Source organism: Lissotriton helveticus, chromosome 6, assembly GCF_964261635.1.
Source record: "Lissotriton helveticus chromosome 6, aLisHel1.1, whole genome shotgun sequence".
NCBI lineage: Eukaryota > Metazoa > Chordata > Amphibia > Caudata > Salamandridae > Lissotriton > Lissotriton helveticus.
The window spans coordinates 865,923,374-865,941,297 of record NC_136067.1 but is presented as its reverse complement, the minus strand read 5'-3'; positions in this window follow the sequence as shown (position 1 = coordinate 865,941,297).

Below are 17,924 nucleotides of genomic sequence, written 5' to 3'. Positions count from 1 at the left end.
GGGGGATTTCAACTCCATAGAGGACACCACATTAGATAGATCTCACCCGCCGCTGCATGCATCCCCGATACACAGGCTAACGAAGCATAGACTACAATGGCAGGGACAGTGGGGCCTAACGGATGCATGGCGGGCACAACACCCTACTGACAGGGACTATTCATTCTACTCCTGCATGCATGACCTACATGTTCGTATAGATGCGTTCCTATGCTCTCAACACGTATTGCCCTTAGTCACCCGCACGGAGTACCTAACACGCACGATCTCAGACCACAATCCCTTACTACTCACCCTGGCCTGGATGAACGGAAACACGCCAATCCCAACGTGGCGGCTCAGACCAGACACGCTGGATGACCCGCCGTGGAACTTAGGATCACCCAATACTTTATCGAAAACGAGGAGACTGCCTCCTCCAGGGCCACCGAATGGGACGCATTCAAAGTGGTGGTAAGGGGTCACTGTATTGGGAAGTTTGCAGGCGCGCGACGAACACTGGTGGAGGATCTAGATAAGGCGGAACGGACGCTGCGGGACGTGGAGAAGTTGCGACCCGGCCATCCCGAACTGCAGGGCAAGGTTAGTGCAGCGCGCGAGGCGGTAGCAGTCGAAATGGAAAACCTGCGCAGCTTTGACTACAAATCCTATTTAACTAAGACTCTCGCGGAGGGGGACAAAACGGGAACACTCCTGGCCTGGCTGGCCAACCCCCATAAAGGTTCTTCCCCGATACTATCCCTGACTGATACGAGCGGGGAAGTGCACAACACCCAACCGGGCATAGTGCAATGCTTCACAGACTACTATAGCACGTTATATAGGAAGGGCACGGGGGCTCCACCTGAAGCGACGGAAGCCCTATTGGCTGAGATCCATCTACCCAGTCTTGACCCGGAACTCGCTCTGGCGATCGGAGGTCCAATCGACCTTGCAGAAATTAGAGGGGCCATTAAGAAAATGGCACGTAACAAAACGCCGGGGATAGATGGCCTACCCATTGAGTTCTATGCGAAGTTTGCGGAGACACTAGCCCCGAAACTTAGGACGGTGTACAACGAAGCCAAAGAGAGAGGAGAGCTGCCCCAATCGATGCGCGAAGCAATCATGATTCCGCTGCTAAAGCCGCGTAGGGATGGCACGGATCCAGCTTCTTACCGCCCGTTGTCAATGTTGACGACGGATTACAAAATCTTGAGTACGATCCTAGCAGGGAGACTAATAGCGCATATGAGGGGTTTAATCCACGAGGACCAATCGGGGTTCATCCCCACCAGGAACACGTCCCACAATATTCGACGACTGCTCAGATTACTAGCAGACCCGCCGCAAGCTGCAAGACGCCCGGTGGTGTTGTCTGTCGACATTGAAAAAGCGTTCGATAGTCTGGGGTGGGACTATCTCTACGCGGTGATGCGGGGTTTTGGCCTGGGGGATGACTACATCAAATGGACCAGGGTGCTGTATGCGCGGGCAGGTGCAAGGGTGAGAGTGGGAGCATTAATATCAGATCGCTACGAGGTGGACAGGGGAACGAGACAGGGCTGCGCTCTGTCACCTCTTCTGTTCGCATTGGCCATGGAACCGTTTGCACTGTTAGCTCGGAGGGGAGATGCGTACTGTGGGCTTGAAGCTAGGGGGTATACCATCATATATCGTTATATGTGTACGATCTCTTGCTATTCTTAGATAACACCGAAGAAGCGGTTAGAGGTGCGGAGGGACTGCTGCGGAGATTCGGGGCGCTGTCAGGCCTGCAGGTGAACTGGGCGAAGACTTGCCTTTTCCCGCTCCGAAAGCTAGAGACACAACCGCCAACGAACATTGGCATGCGCTGGGAACCAGATTGCCTGCACTACCTAGGGGTTTACGTCTATCACAACCCCGCCAGCCTGCTTGACGGGAACATTGGCCGCTGTATCCGATCGCTGAAGGGCAACATGGCCTTCTGGGCTACCCTTCCCCTGTCAATGACGGGACGGGTGTCCCTCCTCAAAATGGTTGCACTTCCGCGCTTATTGTACCTCTTTAGGACCCTTCCGGTATGGATACCGGGAGAAGTATTCCGGCGATTGAAATCAAATGTGGTATCTTTCCTCTGGGGAGCAGGTAGACGGCGAATAGCATTGGCGACTCTCATGCGCCCCAAAGACCAGGGAGGGCTTGCAGTCCCGGACTTCGAGCTCTACTATCTAGCGGCACAACTTCAATTCTTTACGCAGGAGGTGGCGAGAGTGTACAGGGGACGCGACCAGGAGAGGGAGGTGGGCACCCCCCGCCACATACTGGCATATATAGCCCTGCAACAGAAGTTGTTATTGCAGGGGTTGACCCTAGAAGAAAGAACTCTACGTATGTGCTGGAATCGCATGCAGCGGCGTGCGGGTCCGGGACGTCCATACGCAACCGAGATCCCGTTGGGGATGGTGACGGCGCTTCCGCACGGAGGGGACTGGTCGAACCTCCAAATATGGGAGGAAGCGGGCCTCCACGTGATAGGAGACTTATACGCCGACGGGGTGTTGACGGACTTCCAGACTCTGCAAGACCAGTATGACCTCCCACGTGGGGACTACTTATTGCATGCGGCAGTGGTGGGGGCAATTCAGAAACACTGGGGGGAGGGACTGGCAGAACCTAAATTGTCATTAGCGTGTCAATACACGATGATGACAGCTGGCACTTTCAAGGCGGTCACGTGTCTCTACTCCCGCATGTGCACCGAAAACATTCTGCCTTTGACGCGCCTCAAAAACCGCTGGGAAAATGACCTGCAAAGAGAGATCCCGGACGCGACGTGGTCCCATCTCATCCAACGAGCCAGGAAAAGCACCAGAAACGCCCGTTTCCAATTAATACATCTATACATCCTGCATAGGGCCTACCTCACTCCGAGTAAAATAATACAATACTTTGGCGCGACGGATGCAGCATGCCCCAGGTGCGCGCTACTAGGTGCTGACTTACTGCACATGCTCAGGGACTGTCCGACATTGCGGGAGTATTGGGAGGGGATCGGGGACACCCTCAATGAAGTCACCGAACGATCCCTGCATTACGATAGCGCGGTCACCCTCCTACACTGGTTCCCGCACACACGCAAGACGAAAACATCAAGCAAATTTATAGACATGGGCTTACTGATCGCGAAGAGGGAACTCACTAGGGGGTGGAAATCTAAAACTGCACCAACGCACCGTAAATGGCTGCATGAATTTCTAAAATGGGCAACAGCAGAGAGCACACTCCGGTACCAGCTAGCCCGGCGCACGGCGAACGAGAAAGCGCAGGAAGCGGCTCTAGCATGGGAGACCCTAGTCCAGGAGCTGAGGGACAGTGTAGAAACGAGGGAGGAAGGAGGGGAGGTACCACGCGGGGAGACCCCTGAGGAGGCAGAGTAGGACACCGCACTAACACCAGACACACACACTTGAATTTTGTTTCCAAGATCCTATCTCCACCGATTCACCCGAGTTTACTAATATGGCACTTCGGTCCAGACACCAGGAACAAAGGGAGGGGGGCGGGGAAAACACTTACACAGAGCACTACTGCGTAGGGAGATTATACATCACCATGGAACCAGAGTCCGCATCGAGGGGCAGAACACCCAAAAGCAGAGGGGGTTAATTCACTGACCCATCTGGGACTGGAGATTGTACGTCATGATAAGTGAGTAACTGCCGCCCAGCCTCCGGGATGTGGGTTGTAAGGCTGTGTAAGCAATGGGCGAAAGCATAGATGTGGTAACAATACTGAGTCCAAACTGGTATATGACTGATATGACCCGCATTACCTCTGCAATAAAAATTGTTTTACAAAAAAAAAAAAAAATGTAGGTAATTTTTATTTTTCAATTACCGAATCTGTAAGATTCGGTATTTACCGATTCTGTAAATACAGAATAGGTATTTCCCATTGATTCCTATGGGCCTTGCAGCCCATAGGAATCAATGCGAAATACAGATTCTGTATTTACAGAATCAGTAAATAACGAATCCTGGCAGGGGGAACGGGGTGTCACTTTGACACCCTGTAGCACCCCAATTGCAGGCTTGTGTGCCATGTGGCACACATACATGCCCTAAGGGCATGTCTGTGTGTCACATGGCATAGGTGTACATGCACAGATGTGCATGTACACTGGAATTCGGTATTTTACCACCCAGTAGGGTTGGGTGGTAAATACCGACTCCTAAAGGGCCTGTGGCATTCTTTGAGGTGCCAGCTATATCTGGATTTAGAGAATCGGTAATTTTACAGATTCCGTATTTTACCGACTCTGTATATTTACCAAATCGGTAAAATTACAGATTCTGTAAATCAATGGCCCCCTACATGTCAATTCCCAATTACCGGTCGGTAGCGGCCAAAATCGGCCGTTACAGACCGGTAATTGGCGAGCTACATCTGGGCCATAGTCTTTAACCGCATGTCAATATATATAGATATAAATGTTCTACTGGACCTCTTCCAGGCAGGCTTCAGACACGACTGTAATCACAAGACGGTTGTGAAATCAGCCTTGGTGTCCTTAAATTTGTCAGTGGAGCTCTATACCATGGATAATTTCATATTACTAAGACGCTTATCTGATGTTGGCCTTAGTGGAACAGGGTAGGCTTGATTACACAGTTTTCTTAGTTATAATTCAATTTGATAGTTGTCTTTCGGGGAATAACTCTATAACATGCAGAGGTTCACAAAGCTCAGTACTGTCCCCATTACTTTTCAACATTTAGGGCCTGATTACAAGTTTGACGGTGCTGTGGCAGGTCCGTCTCGCCGCCGCACTGCCAAACCTGTGGTCAGGCCACCCGCCAGATTACGAGCGAAACCTGCCTAAGTGGCAAAACACCTAAATCATACATCTATCTGACCTTACCGCCAGGTAACAAAATCGATCTCTTCCATGTGGCTATATCACGTGACCTGTACGAGCTACAGAAAAGTAATCCTAAAGACAACCTCACTTAAAGCGAAACAGAAGTCATGAAAGCACTATATCAAGATGAAACCATCAAAATTAAGCCTGATGATAAGGAAGCAAATAGCCAACTAGCAGAAAAAAGTGCTTTACAAAAATTAACATGCATTCCAACACAACAATATAAAAAGGAGTTACAAGTGAAACAAACCCAATTGTTGGAACAGAATTTAATTGACATGGATGGACATAAGTACATGAAAATAGAAAATCCGATAACACCTACAACATATCTTCCACCGAAAAGCCATAAAAACCAGAGGGACCTACCAAGAAGACCAATAATCTCTATTTGCAAGACACAAGTGACCTATTGCAACATCTACGAGACACCATGGCGGGAAACATACAAATTAAGCACAATGCATGTAAAATTGCTATACACAAGTATAGAAAACAACATAGGAATCCAGATATGTGAGAACTTTCTGGAAATATAGAAATATTTACTTCTACTAACACTACCAAATGCTGTTGGACATGATAAAAATGGGTTTAGAGAATTACATATTTTTGTACAACAAAGAAATACATAAATAAACAAAAAGGGACTGCTATGGGGTTTTTCTTTTCCCCAAGTAACTTGTACTTAACAATGGGCTGGTAGGAACAAAAGGTTGCATGGGCCCTGGAAAATGATAAATATGTGTGCAAAATTGTGATGTGGCTGCGTAATATCGATGATCTGACAATTACCGGAATGGAAGTACACAAGATTCTGAAAGATAGTGTACCACTCTGAACAACAATGCAGCAAATCTTAAACTGACATATGAAACAAGCAATTCAAAAGTCACATTTTTAGAAACGGAGGTCTTTATATCTGAAGATCTGATCCTCATGACGTTACACAGAAAAGTAACAGCCACAAACTCGGTGCTACATGCTGAGAGCTTTCATCAGCCCTGTCTAAAATGGAGCATTCCCCATGGGTAATTTCTGTGTATTAAACATAATTGTGCACAGAAATTGAATTAGAGAAACACAGCATGGAAACTAAGAAACAATTCAGAGGAAGAAAGTACCCAAAACAAGTAATTGATTTAGGCTTTGAAAAAGTGAAATCAACCAACAGATCAAAAATAAAATGTAAGGGAGAAGAAATGAGAAACCAGGTCAATCAATCAATCAATCAAGACATTTATAGAGCGCACTACTCACCCGTAGGGTCTCAAGGCGCTAGGAGGGGGGGTGCCGTTACTGCTCGAATAGCCAGGTCTTGAGCTTCTTCCTGAAGGAGAGGTGGTCTTGGGTCAGGCGCAGGTCGGTCGGGAGGGAGTTCCAGGTCTTGGCGGCCAGGTAGGAGAAGGACCTTCCTCCTGTTGTCGCTCTCCGGATGCGGGGGACGGCGGCGAGTGCGTGGCTGGTTGATCTGAGGTGGCGCTTGGGAACGTAGAAGTTGATTCGGTTGTTGAGGTAGATCGGGCCTTGGTCGTGTAGGGCTTTGTGTGCGTGGGTGAGGAGACGGAAGGTGATTCTCTTGTTGACGGGGAGCCAGTGCAGGTCTCTCAGATGTCCGGAGATGTGGCTGTTTCGTGGGATGTCGAGGATGAGTCTGGCTGAGGCGTTCTGGATCCACAGGTTAAATTAGGTTGATAACTACCTTCTCAGTGGAATCAAGTAAACTACGCAAAATTTTAAGGAAACACTGGGGGTCTGGTGAAATTGGATCCAATGGTCACCAATATAACCACCCAAACATTACCTTCAGAAGAGCACAAAATTTGAGAGATAAATAAAGTTGGATGACACCTACAGGGTTCTGAAGGTGCCGTCAAAGCAAGGGTTGCACAATTGCAGTCAACAAACAAGAATTTCCTGCAGCTAGCAAACAAAATGGAAAATCAAACAAAACATCACTTGCAAAAGCAAATACGTTATTTATGCAATTAAATGACCACGTGGTCTGAAATATATCGGCAACACATTTGTGAAAGAAGGAAAAGAATCCTAGAACATGTAAGTGCAACAGCCGACAGAGACAGAAGCAATCCGGTTGCAAAACGCATGGAGCCAAATCACCAAAGTGACTAGGGAAAAATATCAATTTTATGCCATTGAACAAGTAGAGAAATCTGTATACGGGGATGACAGAGAAAGGATCCTTAGACAAAAGCAATCATGATTTATTAGGTTGCTAAGCATACTCACCACAAAAGGATTACATCAAGATGAAGAATTATATGTATAAATGAAATATAACAATCGCAATAAACAGAACAACAAAGATCACAAGTTACAAGCCCTAATAAGCCATTGAAACAAATGTTGATGCATCAGTAGAATTATTTACTAATTTGAAAACTGAATGTGAGGTTAGACATAAAAATGTATAGAATGACAAACAGACAGAATGCTGAGATGGTTGGACTAGAACAACTACTTGGTGATGCAAGTAACGGGTAAAATAATGACAGTCCCCTCAAAAAAACTGCCCACCAGAGGGCACATAAATGTTAAGAGGATAAAGTTGAAACTTCTAAAATAAATGAAATAAAAGAAACAAGTAGAATAAATAGATGTATTATGGAAACCATAAACACCATTGGTCACAAACCATAGGATTTTAAGATACTCAATAAGGAACTAAGGGCCAGATGTATCAAAATTGGATTTTGCAAGTCTATAATAGCGAATTTTACAGATTTGCCATTATAGACTCGTAAAATGCACTGTATGTAGGTTTCTGCAAATATTTGCGATTCATATGCATTCCTTAATTGTGACCCGCAAATTGCGAGTCACAATTAAGGGATGGCTTCCTATTCATTTCTATGGGCCTAGAGGCCTATAGGAATGGAATGCGCAATTTGTGAGTACCCAATAGGTACTCGCAAATTGCGAATGCAATTTCAAGGGTGCCAAAAGGACACCCTGTTGCACCCTTGAAAATATGCATGTGTGAACATGCGGATCACATACATGCCTTAAGTGGCATGTTTGTGTGCTACATGACAAATGCAAAATTGTTTATTTTTCTAAGGATTTGCAATTTACCACCAACTTGAAGTTGGTGGTAAAATCTGATTCCTTAAAGCAGGGTTGCAAATTTAAAAGTGCTTCCTGTATTGCATTTAGAGAATCGCAAATTGCGATTCTCTAAATGCATTTGCAAAATAGATAATCACAAAAATTGTGATTCCCTATTTTGCGAATGCCTTTTGGAATGATACATTCCAAAAAGACTTTTTTCCCATTCTCAAACGGGCCACTTTTGTGAATCAGCCCATTTGGGAACAGGAAACGCTTCATACATCTGGCACTCTATCCATTAGGGGACTTAGGGCCAGAGGCATCATTGTTGGTATTTGCGATTCCTAAATTGCGAAAATTAAGGAATCGCAATTTAGAAATCGCAAATACCTATACATTAAAAATTCGCAAATATTTTTGCGATTTCTTATTTTTCCTTATTTGCGATTCCCAATTTTGCGAATCGCAAATAAGGAATCCCATTACATTGATTCCTATGGGCTTAGAGGCCCATAGGAATCAATGGGAAGGCATTCTCATTTTGCGATTCGCAATTAAGGAATCGCAAAATGAGAATGCAATATCTAGGGTGCAGGGGGGTTTCACCCCTGTACCCTAGAAATGTAACATACAGTCCATCTTACACACATACATGCCCAAGGGCATGTGTGAGTGTAAAATGAAAGTGTCAAAAATGCACTTGACTTCATGCTAATTTTAACACTTCTAATTTGCGAATTCGCAAACTTTTTCAGATAATGCATTGCATTTAAGAAATCGCAAAATAGCGATTTCTTAAATGCAATCGCAATTTAAGAAATCACAAATAATTAGCGATTTCTTAAATTGCGAAAAAACAAAAAAAATTAATGCATCCAAAAACAAAGAATTGCATTCGTAAACGGCCGAATTTTGCGATTCGCACCGTTTGCGAATGCAATTCTGTTTGATGCATGTGGGCCCTAAAGTGCACAAATCCCTGAAAAAGAAATAATGGACATAACACCAAATAGCCTACACCCACCGGAGGATCTAATGATAATTAAAGAGAAATTGAGCCCACCAGGGGACGGTAAAGACTTGAACTAAAGAAATGAAACACTTATAACATTTCGAAACAAATGAGTGGTAAAAAGCCATAGGAAATATCATTATATGGTGAAAACAATGGGCTTTTTAAGGCATTACAGCCAAACTGCAATATTTAATGGAAAGACGATGCATAAAATGTAAAACATAATACAATCTGAAAAGAGAGAAAACCATGGAAATGTCAGCAAACATGAAAATGGGAGAAATAAAATACAACAATCAACATGCTAATTGAAAAGGCACAAGTAACATGATGAAAAACAATTGCAATATAGCATATCATCAATGGTCTACAAACATCTATAAATGGTAATGGCAAGTCGCATTACGTGTGAAACCTTGCTCCATCAATCCCCTCTTTGATGATATTTTATATCATCACCAATTAATGAAACAGATGCCAACTTTTCACAATTCACCCAACTCTATTGCTTCAATCTTTCTTCTAGGATTTTTCTCATTATTTAAATGAAAAGTTTTCAATTTCTTATACATTTTGCCATTTAATTCTTCAAGCTCCATTTCATTACAATTTCTTTTCTCCCCTCTTTCATTTACTGTATATCTCTTTCTTTGTTTACAACATTTGCAACAAATTATTAACCCTAAAATCAGTAGGCCTATTCCCACCATTGGCGTCAGTATTCTACCTACAAAACGTTTCCCTACATTAGAAATCCAACTACCTATTGAGGAGAGACCATCAGTCAGTCTCTTCCATGCACTATCAACATTCAGTGGTTTGAGTTCTTTTTCCAAATGTGTAATATTTCTTACATACCCTTTAAATTCAACACTCTTGTCAGGTATGTAAGTGCAACAATGTTGTGCTTTCAAGATTCTACAGACTCCACCCTCTTTTGCTAATAATGTATCAAGAGCAAGTCGATTTTGTAAAACCACTGATCAGATTGCAACCAATTCGGTATTGACCATCAAGAACCCTCCAGCAGTGTCAGTTGATAACTGATCCACTACTGTTGACAATTTGCTAATTCTTTGTGTATTCAGAGCCACTCCCACTGTAGGTATCAATGCACTAAATATATCACCCACTATTTCTCCAAAACTAGCTATTTTTCTACGTATTAATCCATTAGTTTCTTCATTGTTTCCAGTGATTTTATTTACATGATATATCTTTGGGAAGACTATTCCAAAATAACAGCTCCCATACCAATGATCTGGCAACTTGTAATAAGCCTTGTTTCCGCATATAAAATAAATTCCAGGACACACAGGTTCAGTTCCATCTTTGAAACCCCAGCTCCCAATTACCTTATAATTGTGTTCACATTCACTGGAACCAATGATTATATTGTTATAATAACTAGTTCTTTCCTTATGGAGACAGAGTTTCCCCTTCTTTTCGAAATCCAGCAACATAGCAGCATGAGTCTTGCCATTTGGGGTGGACCCTATATTTTAAGCCCATTTAGGAAATTTTATGATTCTTGTCATTTGCTTTTCTTTGGAAAGTCTCTATCCTTTTCTCTACCATATTCAAAAATATTTTCTCTTTTTCTTGTAATAAGCATGTTAAATTATTCTTGTGTGCTTCAGCTATATTTATTGTACCTATAGTTAGAAAGTATTCACGCATATAACGTGTTACATCACTCTTAGTATGTACAGGATTCAGGTTACTATGTATAGGAAGTTCAGAGAAAATTACATCTGAATTAGAATAGTAATACTGCAAAGGTCCTTTCTTATAGAATAAACTAGCTAAAATACTATATGAAATACCATATGTTAGTGGTAAATGGTGATAGGTAACACCTTCGGCTACTGAAGTAGGTAACGTCATGCAAACATAGCAGTCTACTATTTCCATAGCTTCTACATAGTGTACTAATAGGTTTGCAAATACATTTAAGTGAGCTCTGTCTTTAATTCCGGTATAATGTAGTCCTTCCTCATCTGATGCTTCTAAATCTACCTTTTGTTTAAAGCTAAGTGCCTTTTCTTGTGTATCTATTATTTTAGGTGTATCTATCATTTGTAGCTTATTAGTATTATTCTTCATGTCTCTACTCATTATGTAAGGAATAGCTATTGTCAGTCCTAACCATACTATGAGTACTATCTCTATACTACATGTGCATATTCTACAGCATCTTTTTAGACAGTTTCTTTTCAGTCTTCCATTAACATTACGATCAGCCATTTCTGACTAAGGAGATGTAACCCCTCTTTGTAGCTTTAACACAGTCTTTTTACCCTTTGCAAGTTTCAAGTGGGTCTCACTTCTCAGTCTGTCTGATCAGCAATCAATTCGTCATCACTATCATCACTTATCTCTAGGTTTTCAAAATCTTCCAGAACAATGTAAGTCCATTCAGGGCCTCTGAATTTATTATTCAATCTTTTCAGTCGTGGACTTCTCCTTCTTGGTTGTATTACAGACTGTTCAGTTTGACTTGTTATCTCATTCACTTGCTCAGGTTCTTCATTTATGGTCTTTAAACGGAATTTCAGTCTTTTGACAAACCTAGGCCATTTGTCTCCTTTTCTGAGTCTTTTAGCTGGCACTGTGCTTTGGGCTTCTTCCAATGCTCTTGTATATTCATTCAGTTGTGGCACATCTATTTCAATGCTGTCTTCTGTGTCCCTCTCTATCTGACTAGGTCCAGGTCTTATTTCCGTCTCTTCTGCCTGGTTACTAATCTGGCCTTGTTCAGGTATCTGCTGAATTTGACTTTGATTTGATTCACCTTCTTCTTCCTAAACACGTTTTTCTATTCCTATCTGGTCCTGCTCAAGCTCTTCAAACTCTTGATTTTCTTCTGCCTGAGCTTTCGCCCTAGTACATGTCTGTCCCTCCTCAGACTCCGGAGTTCTTGGTAAGGTATCAATTATCTGAGTATTCTGATCGGGCCCTATCTGGTCCTCCTCAGAATCACTTTTGACTTGTATTTCTATGATCTAAGTACCTTCTTCTATTCCTTTCTCATCCTCACTTTCACTCTGACTGTCTAAATAAGTTTGACTTCTGGTTCTCCCGTATTCTGCAGGAATCTCGACTACTGGAATCCAATCATCTTGGCTGGAGCTTGGTTGTTCTTCTTCAGCTACTTCAGGATCGACATCTCGAGACCCCTCAGCTGCACAACCTTCAGCTACAGTTTCATCAGATTAAGTCACTCTTTTTGTATGACTGGCATGGATCCAGTGTGGAACTCCTTCGCATTTTACAGCTGTGGTGGTAACCAAAATCACTTGACGTGGTTTTCCCCACCTCGGTGCAAGGCAAGATTTTCGAATATGTTTCTTTAGCACTACCCAATCACCTGGGTTCAGGTCATGTGCTGGAGTGGCTTGTCTGGTGACATCGTCTTCCCCAACCTGGTGAGAGATAGAACCCGCTTGGTCAGCCAGTTCTTTGCAGTACTCCAGTACTAAATCATCAGATGTATTTATCAACTTGTGTCCTGGCACCTGCGCTTGCCTCATTGCTCTTTCCATTAGTAGTTCATGAGGACTCAAGCCTGTGTTCCGGTCTGGAATACTTCTGAGTCCCATCAGAACAAGAGGTAAAGCATCTGGCCACTCTATTCGGGTAGATTCATACATCTTTCCCAATCTTGACTTGATTGTGACATTCAGTTGTTCTACCACTCCAGAAGCCTCTGGGGGGTATGCACAGTGCAGTTATTGTTTAACATTGAATGCTTCACAGATTAGGGCCAATATTTCATTATTAAAATGGCAGCCTCGGTCTGATTCAATTGTCACTGAAAAACCGAAATGTGTTATAAGTTCTCTGAGTAGGAGTTTGGCTACAGTGATGCTGTCATTCCTACATGTAGGGTAGTCTTCGACCCATTTTGAAAACAGGCAGACAATGACAAGAATGTATTTTAGTCCTCGACAAGGGGGTAACTGAATGAAATCAATCTGTAATCATATGAAGGGACCCTCTGCTTCTCCAATCTTTCCTGGTAGCACTACAGTTTTCTTTCGAGGATTCATCTGTTGACAAATTAAACATCTTTGGCAAAGTGCTTCTACTATGTTCCAGAATTTTGCATTGAACCAACTCTGTCTGAACGATCTAATCATAGCATCTCTTCCCAGGTGGGAATCTCCATGGAACATCCTAGCCATAGGAGCAAGCATACAGTCTGGTAACACAGGCCTACCATCAAGGTAAACAATGATACCATCTTCAACCCTTCTCTGACAACCTATCTTTCTCCACTCTTCCTTTTCTTTTGGTTCTGCTTCATTTTGTAAGTATCTCACTTCTTCCCACGTTCTCACACCTTCAAGCAACATAAGTTGGCAGCTGTTCTCACCTGCTTCAATTTTCTTGTTTACAGCCATTTTAAATGTTGCACAATGTTGGGCTAACTGGTCAGCATATGTATTACCAGCTGTCACTTTATCATTTCCAGATTTGTGAGCAGCACACTTGACCACAGCCACTTCTTTTGGTAGTTGAGTTGCTTCGAGTAAATCTTTCACATAATGACCATTTTTGATTGGAGTACCTGAATAAGTCAGAAACTCTCTTTGCATCCATAATTGGCCATAGTCATGCACAACCCCGTAACCATACTGGCTATTAGTGTTTATGGTTACTTTCCAATTTTTCCCAAATTTGCAAGCTTTTGTCACTGCAATCAATTCGGCTACTTGTGCAGACTTGACTCCAGGTAAATAGGATGCTTCAATTGGCCCACCCAACATACATACCGCATAGTCAGCGCTTAAACCTCCTTCCTCATGTCTCATGCATGAGCCATCTACAAATAGCTCATAATAGGATTCAATTAATAGCTCTTCTCTTATGTCAGGAGGTGGTTTTGTACTGTATTCAGTCTAGTCGATACAATCATGTTCGACGTCTCCCTTCGCTTCTGCAAAATGTGAATTGGGTAGCAATGTTGCTGGGTTCAAAATATTACACCTGGCAATGGTTACATTTCCTGCACCTACAAGAATACGCTCATACTTACTCAGCCAACTAGGAGTGAGATACTGGGTTTTTGTTCTGGTCAGTAAAATCACAACTGCATGTGGAACATACACTGTTACAGGATGTCCCATAATGATTGACTCACTTTGCTCAAGACTCATGCAAGTTGCGGCTACTGCTTTGAGGCATCCTGGTAATGCAGATGCTACTGGGACTAATGTGGAATAAAAATATGCCACAGGACTTCTAATCAGACCATGAGTTTGGGTCAAAACTGAAAGTGCACAATTATTTCGTGTGTCACAGAATAGTGCAAAATCTTTTAAATAGTTAGGCATTCCTAGTTCTGGAGCTGTACACAGACATTCTCGTAATTTCATGAAAGCAGTCATTCTTTCGTCATCCCATTCTACTGGGTCTTTTGCCCTCCTCTTTGTCATCGGTATTAATGGTTTTGCTAGGACTGCAAATCCCATAATCCATTGCCTGCAGTAACCTACTACTCCAAGAAACATTCTGATCTCTTTCTGAGTTTGGGGTAAATTCATGTTTCTTATTATTCTGATTCTCTCTGAGGTAACCCTTCTGACACCTCTTTCTATATGGTGCCCCAGATATTTCACTGATGTGGTGCAAAACTGTAGTTTTTCAGGTGACACTGTACGCCCCCCTTCACCTAAGTGGTTCAGTAAGGCAATGGTATCAACAACAGTCATTTAGATTTTTAGATGCCACCAATAGGTCGTCTATATACTGGATTAGGACTGACTGTCCTGGCAGCACCAAAGACTCAAGGCACTTTTTCAGAATCTGATTAAAAATCGATGGACTCTCTGTATACCCCTGAGGAACGTGGTTCCAGGCGTACACATGACTGTCAAATTTGCTATCTGGGTGTAATGGAATCGAGAAAAATGCGTGACACAAATCGATCACAGTGATCCATCCAGCTTCCCACGGTATCTGATACAGAATCACTGCAGGATTTGGCACAACTGGACAGCATAGGACAACAATCTTATTAATCTTTCGGAGGTCTTGTACGACCCTGTATTTGCCACTCGGTTTCTTTATTCCAATTATGGGCGAATTACATGGACTGCTCAATATTTCTTGTAAAATGCCTGTTTCAACCAGACGTTTGATTTCTGCTGCAACACCTGCTTTTATTTCTGGGCTCATTTTGTACTGTGGAGTATTTGGGTAAACTGCACCTTCCTTCACTGTCACTTTTATTGGCTCGACATTTGCCATTAATCCTACATCTTTTCCAGTAAATTCCCACACTTTAGGATCTACAGTCTGTCGTAATTCTTCAGGTAAGTCTTCTACGTTAACTTTTTTTTTCAGTTTCCTGTTTTGCTAACATTAATTTATAAACTCCGTCTTCGTCTGGGGTTTGAATTTCAACACCACTTGGAGTGCAAAAGATGGTGCAATTCATTTTACACAACAAGTCTCGGCCTAACAAATTTACTGGACTTGAATCACATACAACAAATCTATGCTTCTCCTTAAAATTGCCTATTCTGATTTCCATTGGTTCTGTAACTGAGGTACTAATTTGTTTATTAGAAACGCCCACTACTTGGATCTCTTTTCCCGAGAGGGGTATGTTTGGAACGTCTGCTGTTCTCACAGTAGAACGGGTAGCACCAGTGTCCAATAGAAAGGTGACATCATTTCCTTCAACCTTTCCTTCAATGTATGGACCTGACTGCTCTACCGGCAAGGAGGCGCCAAGTACGCACTCCTCGTCCTCCCCTCTCAGGCACCGTCAGTAGGTGTCCTCACTGAAAAATGTATCACTCAAAAGAAACTGTAATGTCGCTGAGTCTCTCCTTTCACTTCCCTCCCAATTTGTGGTGTCTACACTCTGTTGTACTTTGCTCCTATAATTTTGCATAGGTGCTAGGGGTAACTGGTTTTGTATTACCTTCTGCTGTGGCTTCCGTGGCACCTCATTCTGCATCTGTGGATTCAAATCATTAGTTTGCATATTACCATTTTGCACAGCCTTACACTCGTTCTTCCAGTATTCCAACTGGAATATTGGATTATTGTTTATTTGGCTCAATTGAAGCTCTTGTTGCTCTGCTAATTTCACTTGTGTCTACATTACCTTTTCCTTTCATTCTTTATGTTTATTGTCAAGTTCGTCCTCACAATACTTTGCATATTTAAGGATTTCATCAATCGGTTTGGCCTGCCAACAAATCTCATGGTCCTTTATCCATTGTGAGATTTCTGGCCTTAATCCTGACACAAACCGATAGATAATATGCGTCATATCCTTCATATCTATGTTATCCAACCCACTGTACTGTTTAGAAACCTGTAACAAATGTTCATAATATGCATGTACAGATTCATATTTATTCTGAGTGGTTCTATCTATTCTAGTCCAATCAGTCTCCTTAGCAGGCACCTTCCCTCTGAGGTAGAGTATTACCTGGTTGTATTTCTTCATCACTTCATCAGAGGGTGCTCCTGTCTTTGGGTCTCTAGAGTACTCATCACTAGGCCAATTAACAGCTATTTTGCATTCTGTCCAAAGATCTACAGGTACAACAATATCAAATAATCCATCTAAGTCTTTCAATAGACATTTTGAAACCTTCTCAAATCTCTCGACTTGTCTGTACCATTCTACAGGTTTTTTTCGAAGTTTTGGAAAATCATTTATAAATGACAAAATATCCTGTCGGGACCATGGGACATGTACATAACCTCCACCTGGTACTTCTCTCATAGGACACAACCTTTCTACTTTTTCTGTTTCTCTTATAACATATTCAGGTGTAACTTTTGATCGAGCCTCTTCTTTTTTCTTTGCCCATCTAGTTCTCCATTTTTCTATATCACCCCATTTTTGCAATAAGGTCAAAAGCTCCCTAATTTGTACTTTTCTTCCTGACACATTCATATTTTCCGAATCTTTGTCAGAAAATTCAGCTCGATATGGTTTCTGTAACACTTTAGATTTGCCAATGTCAATTCTCATATTAGCAGCCATATCTGTTAGTATTTCGTGCACCACTCTGGTATTTCTAGTAATGCTTTTACATATGAATAATAATTCATCTTCACTGAGTGTATTTAACCTGTCCAATCGCACATTTCCAGCCATCAATTCTTCTAATTCGAGTCTTAATTTATATATATCCAATACTTTTGGCTGTGACTTAGGTTTCTCTATTGATGCTGAGGGAAGGGTGGCAGCTGAGGTGTCCACTTATCTGGGGCTCGGTTGAACTATGAGGGGTGTAGGAGTAGGGCGGCAGCCTGTCGACACACAGTCCCCCCTCGTCGCCCTTAAGGCGTGCCCTCAGTGTCTGCTGTTGGGCTTAGATATGTGCTAAAGTTAGTATTGTTTTGATTGGGAATTAGATGGTTGTTACTAGGTCCTGTTCTTGGGGGGGGGAGGGTAGTTGGGGGTGTTTGGAGGGGAGGTGGGGAGGGATAGTCACCGATGGGGACGCAGAACCGCGAACTAAACTGTAATGGTTACTATTTGAGAATGGGTGATACCGCCGATTTACAATGTATTACCTGGAATGTGAGAGGGTTACATACTATGGCACGACGACATAAAATACATGCCTACTTAGTCCGCAGGGGGGTACACATAGCACTACTCCAGGAAACTCACTTAACTAAGGTCGAGGGCGTGGCACTGCAGCGTAGATGGAGGGGCCAGGTGTATCACACCACATACTCAGCATTTGCAAGAAGGGGTTCTGATCCGGATTAGAGCGGGGGTCCCTTTTAAAGTGGTTCGACAGACGATAGACCCTGAAGGCAGGTATGTGGCCATAGAAGGTAGGCTCAGAGGCAGGGATATAGCACTTTGTAGCATTTATGCGCCTAACGCCGATCAGTTGGGTTTCCTGGCGAAGCAGTCTGGTTCTTTGGCGCACTATCTCGCAAGCCCTTTGGTGATGGGTG